This window comes from Mus caroli, unplaced genomic scaffold (assembly GCF_978045245.1).
Source record: "Mus caroli unplaced genomic scaffold, Mus_caroli_1 scaffold_15, whole genome shotgun sequence".
NCBI classification, from domain to species: Eukaryota; Metazoa; Chordata; class Mammalia; order Rodentia; family Muridae; genus Mus; species Mus caroli.
In genome coordinates this window covers 92870159-92883167 of record NW_028227270.1, presented here as the reverse complement: position 1 = coordinate 92883167, position 13009 = coordinate 92870159, and the positions used below count along the sequence as shown (strand labels likewise).

The 13009-nt window shown below is 40.0% G+C and overlaps 1 non-coding gene across 1 annotated transcript; it reads left to right on the top strand.

Moving 5' to 3' along the window:
• The first annotated feature begins 320 nt into the window (after positions 1-320).
• LOC115029184 (U6 spliceosomal RNA) lies at positions 321-423 on the top strand. Its single transcript, XR_003834738.1, has one exon. It is a non-coding gene; the product is annotated as a U6 spliceosomal RNA (small nuclear RNA).
• The last annotated feature ends 12586 nt before the right edge of the window (positions 424-13009 follow it).

Here is a 13009-nt window from a genome sequence, read left to right as displayed (position 1 = left end):
AATTTCTGTTCGCTTTGAAATACCTTTACTTCTTTATTTCGCCATTATTTTTTTTTAAGATTTATTTATTTATTACATGTAAGTACACTGTAGCTGTCTTCAGACACCCGAGAAAAGGGCATCAGATATCATTATAGATGATTACGAGCCATCATGTGGTTTCTGGGATTTGAACTCACGATCTTCAGAAGAGCAGTCGGCGCTCTTAACCGCTGAGCCATCTCTCCAGCCCTCTCCATTATTTTTGAAATGTACTTTCGTAGGGTCTGGGAGGCTTGGTTCAGAGTTGCTGACACTCAGAGCTTGAAATATTTCACTCCGTGCTCGCTTCAGCAGCACATATACTAAAATTGGAACAATACAGAGAAGATTAGCATGGTGTGCAAGGATGACACGCAAATTCGTGAAGCGTTCCATATTTTTAACATTGTACTTGAAGTCCTAGCCAGAGAAATTAGACAACAAAAGGAGATCAAGGGGATACAAATTGGAAAGGAAGAAGTCAAAATATCACTTTTTGCAGATGATATGATAGTATATATATATGTGACCCTAAAAATTCCACCAGAGAACTCCTAAGCCTGATAAACAGCTTCAGTGAAGTAGCTAGATATAAAATTAACTCAAACAAGTCAATGGCCTTTCTCTACACAAAGGACAAACAGGCCGAGAAAGAAATTAGGGAAACAACACCCTTCTCAATAGCCACAAATAATATAAAATACCTAGGCGTGACTCTAACTAAGGAAGTGAAAGATCTGTATGACAAGAACTTCATGTCTCTGAAGAAAATTAAAGAAGATCTCAGAAGATGGAAAGATCTCCCATGCTCATGGATTGGCAGGATCAACATTGTAAAAATGGCTATCTTAACAAAAGCAATCTACAGATTCAATGCAATCCCCATCAAAATTCCAACTCAATTCTTCAACGAATTAGAAAGGGCAATCAGCAGATTCATCTGGAATAACAAAAAACCTAGGATAGCAAAAACTCTTCTCAAGGATAAAAGAACCTCTGGTGGAATCACCATGCCCAACCTAAAGCTGTACTACAGAGCAATAGTGATAAAAACTGCATGGTACTGGTATAGTGACAGACAAGTAGACCAATGGAACAGAATTGAAGACCCAGAGATGAACCCACACACCTATGGTCGATTTGATCTTTGACAAGGGAGCTAAAACCATCCAGTGGAAAAAAGACAGCATTTTCAACAAATGGTGCTGGCACAACTGGCTGTTATCATGTAGACGATTGCGAATTGATCCATTCCTATCTCCTTGTACTAAGGTCAAATCTAAGTGGATTAAGGAACTCCACATAAAACCAGAGACACTGAAACTTATAGAGGAGAAAGTAGGGAAAAGCCTCGAAGATATGGGTACAGGGGGAAAATTCCTGAATAGAACAGCAATGGCTTGTGCTGTAAGATCGAGAATCGATAAATGGGACCTCATAAAATTGGAAAGCTTCTGCAAGGCAAAAGACACCGTCAATAAGACAAAAAGACCACCAACAGATTGGGAAAGGATCTTTACCTATCCCAAATCAGATAGGGGACTAATATCCAATATATATAAAGAACTCAAGAAGGTAGACTCCAGAAAAATCAAATAACTGAACTGAACAAAGAATTCTCACTGGAGGAATACCGAATGGCAGAGAAGCACTTGAAAAAAAATGTTCAACATCCTTAATCATCAGGGAAATGCAAATCAAAACAACCCTGAGATTCCACCTCACACCAGTCAGAATGGCTAAGATCATAAATTCAGGTGACAGCAGATGCTGGCGAAGATGCGGAGAAAGAGGAACGCTCCTCCATTGTTAGTGGGATTGCAAGCTTGTACAACCACTCTGGAAATCAGTCTGGCAGTTCCTCAGAAAATTGGACACAGTACTACTGGAGTATCCAGCAATACCTCTCCTGGGCATATATCCAGAAGATGTCCCAACCGGTAAAAAGGACACATGCTCCACTATGTTCATAGCAGCCTTATTTATAATAGCCAGAAGCTGGAAAGAACCCAGATGCCCCTCAACAGAAGAATGGATACAGAAAATGTGGTACATTTACACAATGGAGTACTACTCAGCTATTAAAAAGAATGAATTTATGAAATTCCTAGGCAAATGGATGGACCTGGAGGGCATCATCCTGAATGAGGTAACCCAATCACAAAGGAACTCTCACAATATGTACTCACTGATAAGTGGATATTAGCCCAGAAACTTAGGATACCCAAGATATAAGATACAATTTGCTAAACACATTAAACTCAAGAGAATGAAGACCAAAGTGTAGACACTTTGCCCCTTCTTAGAATAGGGAACAAAACACCCATGGAAGGAGTTACAGAGACAAAATTTGGAAGTGTGATGAAAGGATGGACCATCTAGTGATTGCCATATCCAGAGATCCATCCCATGATCAGCTTCCAAATGCTGACACCATTGCATACACTAGCAAGATTTTGCTGAAAGGACCCAGATATAGCTGTCTCTTGTGAGACTATGCCAGGGCCTAGCAAACACAGAAGTGGATGCTCACAATCAGCTATGGAATGGATCACAGGGCCCCCAATGGAGGAGCTAGAGAAAGCACCCAAGGAACTAAAGGGAACTGCAACCCTATAGGTGGAACAACAATATGAACTAACCAGTACCCCCAGAGCTCATGTCTCTAGCTGCATATGTATCAAAAGATGGCCTAATAGGCCATCATTTGAAAGAGAGGCCCATTGGACTTGCAAACTTTATATGCCCCAATACAGGGGAACATCAGGGCCAAAAAGTGGGAGTGGGTGGGTAGGGGAGTGGGGGAGGTATGGGGGACTTTTGGTATAGCATTGGAAATGTAAATGAGCTAAATACCTAATAAAAAATTGAAAAAAAAATATTTCACTCCATACTCTTCTGGCTTTTATAGATGCTGATGAAATGTATGAGGTCGTTCTGATATTTCCTGCTTTGTCTATGAGTTGACATTTTACTGCTCCTGCTTTGGGATTATTTCTTTACTTTGAATTTTTGACATCCTGACTATATTATGTTATGGATAATTTCAGCCCTGCTCATACCTACTTGGTGTTCTATACATCTCATGTGTTTGGATGCCTACTTCTTATAAATGGGAGACATTTCTACTATAATTTCAGTAGTCTATCTATTCCATTTGCTTTGTTCTCCTAATCCGTGAATTATCAGGTTTGGCCTTTTGAATATATCTCAGACTTCTAGGAAACATTGATCATAATCCTTAATCTTTTTCCTTGTATATTGTTTCGTTTTGTTACTACTTTCTCCTTCATTCCTGACCTGAAATTCATTATCGTGCATGGTCCTGTCTGTTTATGATGGCATCTGTTGTGTATTTTATTTGGTTGACCATCTCCTTCACTTTAAGTATTTTGAGAGTTTGATCACTTCTCAATGTTGCAATCTTCATGTTAAATTTTTCCTCTATAATTTGGATATTTTGACTGTAATTTACTAATTGTTACATTCACTTGAGACTGTCTTGTCAGGGTCTGTGACAAATTTCCTTAATTCATGCATATGTTTGTTTGATTTCTTTATATATGCATTAACTCTTTGGAATAGTCACTTCAGCTATCTCTAACTTTGGAATACATTCCAGAAGATTTGGTAAGCTGGTGATAAGCTATGTGGACTGCTTGTCATACTCTCTTGTTTTATTATCATAAGTTATGTATGTGTCACAATGTACTTTTGGTTTTCTCTTCCAACCTGTTGGGATATTCTGGATTTTGTGACTCTTCTAGAGGAATATCTGTATGCAGTTCAGCTATTCAACTATTGAAAGTTGAATAGATGAAGTGATCAAATCTTGATCAAATTCCAAGGGAGGGGCTATATACTGAGCCCAGGTGTATACATTCCTGGAGCTATACACTCCAAGGTGACCAGATGGAATCAAACCTTAGTCACCTGTGGAATGTGTTGGAGGCTGATACTAAATTTCAGATTCATTAAAATCTGTCTACTCTCTGGACGCTATGGTTTGAGCCACTGGACCACAATAACCTGTGTAGCCACTGATACCAGGTCCAAAAGTGACTACTGGAACCTCAAAGTCAGAATTCACACTCATAGTGACCTCAGAGACCATAGGACCCAAAGCAACTCAAGTCATTAGGGGACCCTGTGCATACTAGGGCTGAAGCTTGGTCCCTGCATTAACCTCTGAGGTCACTGGTCTAAAGCCTGAAACACAAGATGCCCTGTCTCTACAGAAGGCAGAGGACTGGACAACTGATTTTCTTTGTTCCAATAGAAACTAGAGACCTGGTTCTACTATTGTGTAAAAAACAAAAATTGACTCTAAAATGTCAAAGTTTAAAAAGCCAATTTGTCAAATCCATTTGTTCATTTAATAGAAAATGCATCTCTACCATTGAGACGTGTTCCTATCAAAATGTGTCACAAGTAACAAAACCTTGGCCTGCAAATAAGACAATTTACAACTTACTTTAGCATCACAGTAAGTTCACACATGTCAAGTTATCAGAATGAAAGTGTGAGATGACAATTAATCAATCGACCCATGCTACTAAGAACTCAAAATATTTCTATGAGCCAACTTTTGCAGGGAAATGACGACAGAAAATACAATACTGTGCAATTGCAATACAATTAAAATAGCTGAACATTCATTAAGTGGTCAAAATGTGTTAGAAAAAAAATGAATTATCTCTGTCCTTCAACAGCTATCTTCAGCAGTGTTTTTGGTTTTGTTTTGTTTTGTTTTGTTTTGTTTTTTGTTTTTTGTTTTGTTTTGAATTCTAGTCTAACTCACTTTTGACACTTGACGAATGTCCTGATCACTCTGTGTCTAAGGAGTCATCTAGTCAAATTTCAGCACTTTCTCAAACTCAAATCACTGAATCTTTCCTTCCCTTCCCAGGGTGGTCCAAAGGACAGAGCAAGGAAAGCTAACATCATCAGTCCCTGAACTGTTACTTCTCCATCCTTTTGATTTTATTGGAATGGAGCATAGGATGAAAGTTAATGGAAATTTCTTGACATCCCTACTGGCATGAGGGTCCATGAAAAGTTTAATGCTACCAGAGAGAAACTAGAATTCCCTCTGAGCAACAGAATTCCTTTGGAGTACTCTCTTATTCCCCAAGTCCCTGGTCAGCAGGGACACCTAGAGGCCATTGTCTTTAATGGATGAAATTCCATGGCTTGTTTTTCTAATACAGCTTACAGTTGAGCCATCTGCTGCATACTTTACAGACCATGTTGCTTGTCCTTTCACCCTGAAATATCTCTGATTAATAAAACTGGCTCAGACTATACTTTCTGCCAACTTGCCCATTTGAAATCCACACATCACAACCACTGCAAGCATCACAATAGCACTGGACCCCTTTCTCACCCCTCAAAAAACCTAACACTATATTTATTCAGTCTGAAGAGGAATACATAGATAAGGGGAGCTCAGCTTGTCAGTGGCCTGTAAGCAACCTGGGGATGAGGACTAACTCACTGCCAGCATTCTTTCTAAAGCTGTAGATTGGCCAGAATGTTCTTTTAACATTTAGCACAGCTAGACAATATGAGACATTCCATTTAATTCGCTGATGGAAATGAAATAAAAAAGATAAAATAGAATAAAGGGGAAAGGATAGCTGGGAAAAGAGGAAGGAAGAATTGGGAACAAAACACCCATGGAAGGAGTTACAGAGACAAAGTTTGGAGCTGTGATGAAAGGATGGACCATCTAGAGACTGCCGGATCCAGGGATCCATCCCATAATCAGCTTCTAAACGCGGACACCATTGCATACACTAGCAAGATTTTGCTGAAAGGACCCAAATATAGCTGTCTCTTGTGAGACTATGCAGGGGCCTAGCAAACACAGGAGTGGATGCTCACAGTCAGCTATTGGATGTATCACAGGGCTCCCAATGGAGAATCTAGAGAAAGTACCCAAGGAGCTAAAGGGATGTGCAACCCTATAGTTGGAACAACATGATGAACTAACCAGTACCCCGGAGCTCTTGTCTCTAGCTGCATATGTATCGAAAGATGGCCTAGTCGGCCATCACTGGAAAGAGAGGCCCATTGGACTTGCAAACTTTATATGCCCCAATATAGGGGAATGCCAGGGCCAAAAGAATGGGAATGGGTGAGTAGGGAAGTGGGGGGCTCTATGGGGGACTTTTGGGATAGCATTGGAAATGTAATTGAGGAAAATATGTAATAAAAAATATTAAAAATTAAAAAATAAATAAATAAAAACACCTTTCAAAATGAAAAAAAAAAAGAAAATGAATAAAAGGTCATAGATGATGCAATGTTGTTAAAATACTGATTGTGGTAGAAACCTTAACGCCACCACCACCGGCTTAAGATGCTAAAGACAAATATTGTCCAATTTTCCTTTCATCTCCCTTAGCTGCATGGAATTTTCATTAATATTTGAAATGTTTTGCTTTATGTATTTAGCTGGTATATCCCTATAACTTGGCTCCTTTATAAGCCAAAATTGAAGAACATTCTCTGCATTTTCTTCTCCAGTACTAGAATCTGAAATCTGATCCTTACACATGGTGGGCAAGCGCTCTACCACTGAGCATTGTATCCCAACCAGGAGGACTTTGCTCTTGATGGGCAAGTACTCTAGCACTGACTTACATCTGAGCCAGAACCTTGCCCCTGATGGACATATGTTCTACCACTGAGCTTAATCCTCACTCTACCTCCCAAAAGAATATTCCAGGCATTTAGGAACATTTCACACCAAAACCAACTTTCCCCCAATGCCAGGTCCCATTTTAAACATAATAAGCTTAGGTTTTAGATGGAACCTGTGGTTCCCGAGGATATTTAAACAGATTACTGGACACTAAGGAATTTGTTTTAAAAGCTATTAATGTCCTGAAAAGACAGAGAGACACCAGCATGGTGGGTCTTTCAAGGAATATTCAGGCTCCTGCACCAAAGATGCAAAGTACGGTGGGGTCTCTAAAGAGAATCAAGAACTCTGAGGCTGAAATAGAAGTCTGTTCTTACAACTCGCTGAAGATGGGGGTAGTTCACAACAAAAGCCAGCAGCCTTGCTCTCTAATTCCTATACAGCTACATCTCTTCTAGTGAGTGGTTCAGAGACTCTCGTGCTCTGATGCAAATCATGGCAAAATCATAATGGCAGATACCCAAGTCTAATCAAAGCAGAAGTTTTTAGATCTCATTAAAGTTTATCATGCCAAAGTCATTCTAAATACCTGCTGAGTACACATAATCTATGTTTCACAGAATGAATCAAACAAAATGAAGAATAAGTCAATGGATGTGCGTGATGGACTGCAGTTGGGATGTCTGTTAAAAGCTTGGTCCTCAGGGTAACACCGATGGGAACTAGGAAAAAATGGTAGAAAACATTAGGGATTCTTTAGGTTATTGCCGACTTCCTCTGATGGATAATGCAATCCAAGTCCTTTTTACTTCATTGTTAGGTTTTGCTTTGACTTACTTTGCTTTGCTTTGCTTTGCTTTGCTTTGCTTTGCTTTGCTTTGCTTTGCTTTGCTTTGTTTGTTTTTAACTTTACTATGAGATGCTTTTAGGGACAGAGCTCTGACTATACACTGATATTCTCTGATACCTCCCCACAACACTCCCCCCCCAGAGGACCTTTTGACCCTTTATCAATCTTTGTCAATCATGTTCTGCAACTCTGGAGGATAACCTTACCAGATCATATCTCCCTGGCTTTGCCCACTGCCAGAGTTTAACTAATGGTAAGCTCTTGCAAGCAACTGCAGAATCGCTGGAAAGATTCGTGAATTTATTTTTCACTGACTGCCTTCCTTTTGGAAAGTGACAAGCTGTCTTCACTGAAGCCCAGAGTTCTGTGCTAAGGCTCCCAATGCTATTGTATCTACAGACCTCTCTCCGATCTATCCTAAAATCCATGAGCTTCTTTTGCCTCTGCAGACCTAGCGATTGTACTGTCTCCTTGCTCCCAGGGATGTTTGGTTTGTTAGCCCTCAGGAGATAGCTTCCAACTAGCCCCATCAGCAGTTAACAATGTATTCAATACTCTACTTTCATCATCTGAAGGGGTCACCTTCTTCACTGGTGCTGGTGCAGGTGTTTACAGAGCTAGGAAATGAAGATAGTCAAAGGACCAGCACTAGCCAGGAATCATGGCTCACAGCTGTAACCCCAGCACTCAGGATGCAAAGCAACAGAATGTAGAGTTCCAAGCACCCCACGATTCATACTAAGTTCAAGGCCAGCCTGAGCTACAATGTGAGATTCTGTCCCTAAACAAGTAGTTTTTACATTGAAAAGAAAAAAGATCCTCCCTCCCTCCCCACTTGTGATTGCTTCCTTCTCTCTCCCAAGTACCACAGAGGCGTCCTCTCTTGGGCACTTCAGCTTGTTGAGCTTTTTGATTTCTGTGGACTGTATCTTGGGTTGTTGTTGTTGTTTTAGTTTTTTGTTTGCTTTTTTTTCTAGTATACACTAATTAGTGAGTACATACCATGCATGTCCTCTTGGGTCTGAGTTACCTAACTCAGGATGCTATTTTCTAGTTCTTTCCATTTGCCTGCAAAACTCAGGATGTCCTCATTCTTAATAGCTGAGTAGTATTTCATTGTGTAAATGAACCACATTTTCTGTATCCATTCCTCTTTTGAAGGACATCTGGCTTCTTTCTAGCTTCTGGCTATTATAGATAAGGCTGCTATGAACAGAGTGGAGCATATGTCCTTATTACATGTTGGAACATCTTCTGGGTATATGCCCAAGAGTGGTATACTATGACCGATTTTCTGAGGAACAAGCAAACTGACTTCCAGAGTGGTTGTACCAGCTTGCAAACCCACCATATGTTGTCATCTGAGGTTTTGATCATAGCCATTCTGATTGGTGTAAAGTGGAATCTCAGAGACATTTTTATCTGCATTTCTCTGATCACTTAGGATTTTGAACATTTCTTTAGGTGCTTTTCAGCCATTCAAGATTCCTCAGTTGTAAATTCTTGGTTCAGTTCTATACCCCACTTTTTGATTGGGTTGTTTGGTTTTTTAGTGATTAGCTTCTTGAGTTCGTTATATGTTTTGGATATTAGCCCTCTATTGGATAGGGGGTTAGAGAAGATTTTTTTCCCCCAATCTGTAGTTTGCTGATGTGGGGGAGAAGTGGGGGGATGGGTAGAGGGGGAACTAATCTGGTATTGAGTGAGGGAAAAGGACTGAAACCCCGAGGGCCAGCAGAATAATGTAAACAGGCAACCTCGGGAAATAGGAGGTTGGGGAGACCCCCCAGAATGTACCAGAGACCTGTGAGGTAAGAAATTCCCAGGACTCAAAGAGGGACCTTAGATGAAATGCCTGACATTATGGAGAGAGAACTTATAGAGCCCACCTCAAGCAGGAAGATAGGACATCAAGTGAGGGATGGGGTTGCATCCCATAGTCACATCTCTGACCCAAAACTGTTCTTGTCTAAAAGAATTACAGAGATGGAAATGGAGAGGAGTCTGAGGAAAAGAAGGTCCATCAACAGGCCCAAAGTGGGATTCAGCTCAATGGGAGGTCCCAAGGTCTGACACAGAGGCTATGGAGCACTCACAAAAAGGGACCTATCATAACTGCCCTCTGAAAGACCCAACAAGCAGCTGAAAGAATCAGATGCAGATATTTGCACCCAACCAATGGACAGAAGCAGGTGACCCCTGTTGTTGAATTAGGGAAAGCTGAAAGAAGCTGAGGAGAAGGGCAATCCTGTAGGAGGACCAGCAGTCTCAATTAATCTGGACCCCCAAGATCTCTCAAACACTGGACCACCAGACAGCATACACCAGCTGATACGAGGCACCCAAAATACATATAGTAGAGGACTTCCAGGTCTGTGTTCATTCAGAGATGATGCACCTAACCCTCAAGAGACTGGAGGCCCAGGGAGTTTAGAGGTCAGGTGGGTTGGGGGGTTGGGGGTCATACATGTGGAGATGGGTTAATGTGGTAAGGAGGTGTGGGATGTGGAGCAGTTGGAGGATGGATGGGGGTTGGGTGGGAAATGGAATATGGAGTGTAAAGAATAAATTAAAAATAAAATAAAATTTAAAAAAATAAAGGTAAAAAATAAATAAATGTAAAGCAGAAAAAAAAAGAAAAAAAAAGAACCAGCACTATTATGCCTGTAACAGGACTATGACACCATTTTTCTTGACTCTAAAATCATTAATATAGAAATATCATGTCACATGACTATATAAAATATAATTTTAATTTAATATATTTAACTTCTGTATTATAGCACTTTTTATCTAATATTCTTGGTGTTTGAAAGATTATTGTTTTGATAACTACTGATTGGAATTCATTAGATATGCCAATAAGGAATAAACTTTGAAAGTAAATTAAGTATCTATTCCACCTTAGAGATAAACACATACTAAAAGAATGATGATTTTATTTTTTGAGTCCATAGCTGGAAATCTTGTTCTCTACATTAGATTCCTGAGCCTTAAAGGCACACGATGTAACTATTTGACTATGCTTTACAGGTAAAATACTACAACACAGACATAAATGAGGCCAAGAATTCAGCTGGAGATATAAACACCCCCCAAAAATCACATGCTTACCATGACTATTTGGAGCCCAGCCAATAGCACCGACTAGAAAAAGAGATTGTCTTGTTCGTTTATTTATTAAAAGTGTTAATAGTTGTGCTCATATTTTAATCCCTATACCTTAATTACCAGCTTCTGTTGCCCTTTAAGATCCATTGATTTCTGTGTCATGACAGGTAATTGGTCCGGTCCTAGGCTATCCAGTCGCCAGCAAAACTCCTTCAGGCAACCCCCATACATCATCCACAGGTTCAGGCAAACACCACATGCCATATGCCAATATTTCTGCTTACGGTCCTAAATGTATCTTCAAACTGCTTTCATTTGGAAGCTAGGGTATATATCAGACACCGTTTCAGGAATGTATTCTTTCCTCCAGGCTTGCTCCCTGTGATTACAGATGTTCCTCCACAACCAAACGCAGAAAGGGAAATGTACTTTTTATGGGAGTCATTTTTTTCTCTTCTCCCTTTCCATTTATTCAGCTGGGGAAAGGAGATAAAAATGTATGAGCAGTGGAGTTGAGTACACTGTAAACTCCATCTATTTTTGCCCAATGGCAGACTGATGCACTCACTGTCCTGATGTAGGACTAGCTTACTGCTTCCCTTTGCTTTCTGCTGAAGTTAGGATTTCGTGTAGCAGATTTCTCCAAAGCAGCATCAAATCTACAAGAACAATACAAGAAGATGAAGCAGATGCTTCAGGGAAAGGCGATGCCACCCAGTTCATATTCCGGCTTTGAGTGAAATCTCTGGGGTTTTCAAATTCTGTACACCATCCAAAAGTGAGAAGTAAAGACACTCTTTTACATTTAGGGGAGAGTTGACCATGGCTCTGGCCAGACAGGATTTTGCTAACTTGCAAAAGAAGTAAGCCTTAAGAAAGGGGTGTGTCATAGGTCCTCAAAACAGTTGTTTGACGAAAGAAAAATCATTCTAACTTTCCAGCATATGTGTTTGACAGCCTGAATTTTAATGCCTTTAGTGTTTTAGTGAATATCAGCTATGATGTTATTCCAACTTGGCAAAAACTGAAGACTGAGACACTAAGGGACTATTGCCCCTTTAAAAAGAAAAGCAATCCATGGAGTGGGAATCGGAAGAGTGTTCTGGGGGTCTTAGAGGACTCTGTCATTTCAAGGCAAGGTCTCAGTCCAGGGCTCTGCTCTGGGACAACAGAACAAACAGCCTGTTTGTCCCTTGCAGTACAGCTGGGCCAGAACTCAGGAGAGCACTGCTAAGTATGATTCTGCTTCCAAGTCAGTGGAATAAATTTCTGCTAACTGACATTTGAACCCAACAACCTAGCTAAGAGCTGTTTCTATAATGGATGAGTTCAAAATGGCTTACAAATTAACATTTGGAACAAAACCTTTCCCAGATAACAGGCTCTTACCCAGAGGCAAACAGAAATAAACAAATCCAAAGAGAAGAAAGAAAAAACAATCCCTAAGGCGTTTTCCTTTGCCTGGCAAGTTCTGAGATGTTACAGAATGACATTCAAGAAGCCAAAGTTAGACCTTTTGAGCAAAATAATTTTAGCTCTACATATTGAGGATTAAGTAAAATCTTTTGCCATATTAATTTAATCTAAGCCCCACCATTCAATTATGCCATGTGCATAATTACATTTCAATTTCCATAACCCATTATTTTATTTATTAGCAGGTTATAAGGCTAGAGAACTGAAGCTTGAAAAATAAGTTGTTAAAATGAGTTAATCATTTAAAATATGATTAACTCTTTAATTTTAGTGGTGTGTGTGTGTGTGGTGTGTGTGTGTGGTGTGTGTGTATGTCTGGTGTGTGTGTGTGTGTGTGTATGATGTGTGTATGTATGTGTGGGGTATGTGTCTGTGTGGGATGTGTATGTGGTATGTGTGTATGTATGTATGTATGTATGTATGTATGTATGTATGTATGGTGTGTGTATATATGTGGTGTGGGTATCTGTGTCATGTGTGTTTGTCGTGTGTGTGTGTGTGTGTGTGTGTGTGTGTGTGTGTGTGTATGATGTGTGTATCTATGTGTGGGGTGTGTGTCTGTGTGGGATGTGTATGTGGTGTGTGTGTGTGTATGTATGTATGTATGTATATATGTATGTATGTATATGTGGTGTGTGTGTATATGTGGTGTGGGTATCTGTGTGTGTGTGTTATGATATGTGTATGTATGTGTGGGGTATGTGTCTGTGTGGGATGTGTATGTGGTAAGTGTGTATGTATGTATGTATGTGTGGTGTGTGTGTATATGTGGTGTGTGTGTGTGTGTCGTGTGTGTATGTATGATGTGTGTATGTATGTGTGGGGTGTGTGTCTGTGTGGGATGTATATGTGGTATGTGTGTATGTATGTATGTATGTATGTATGTGTAGTGTGTGTGTATA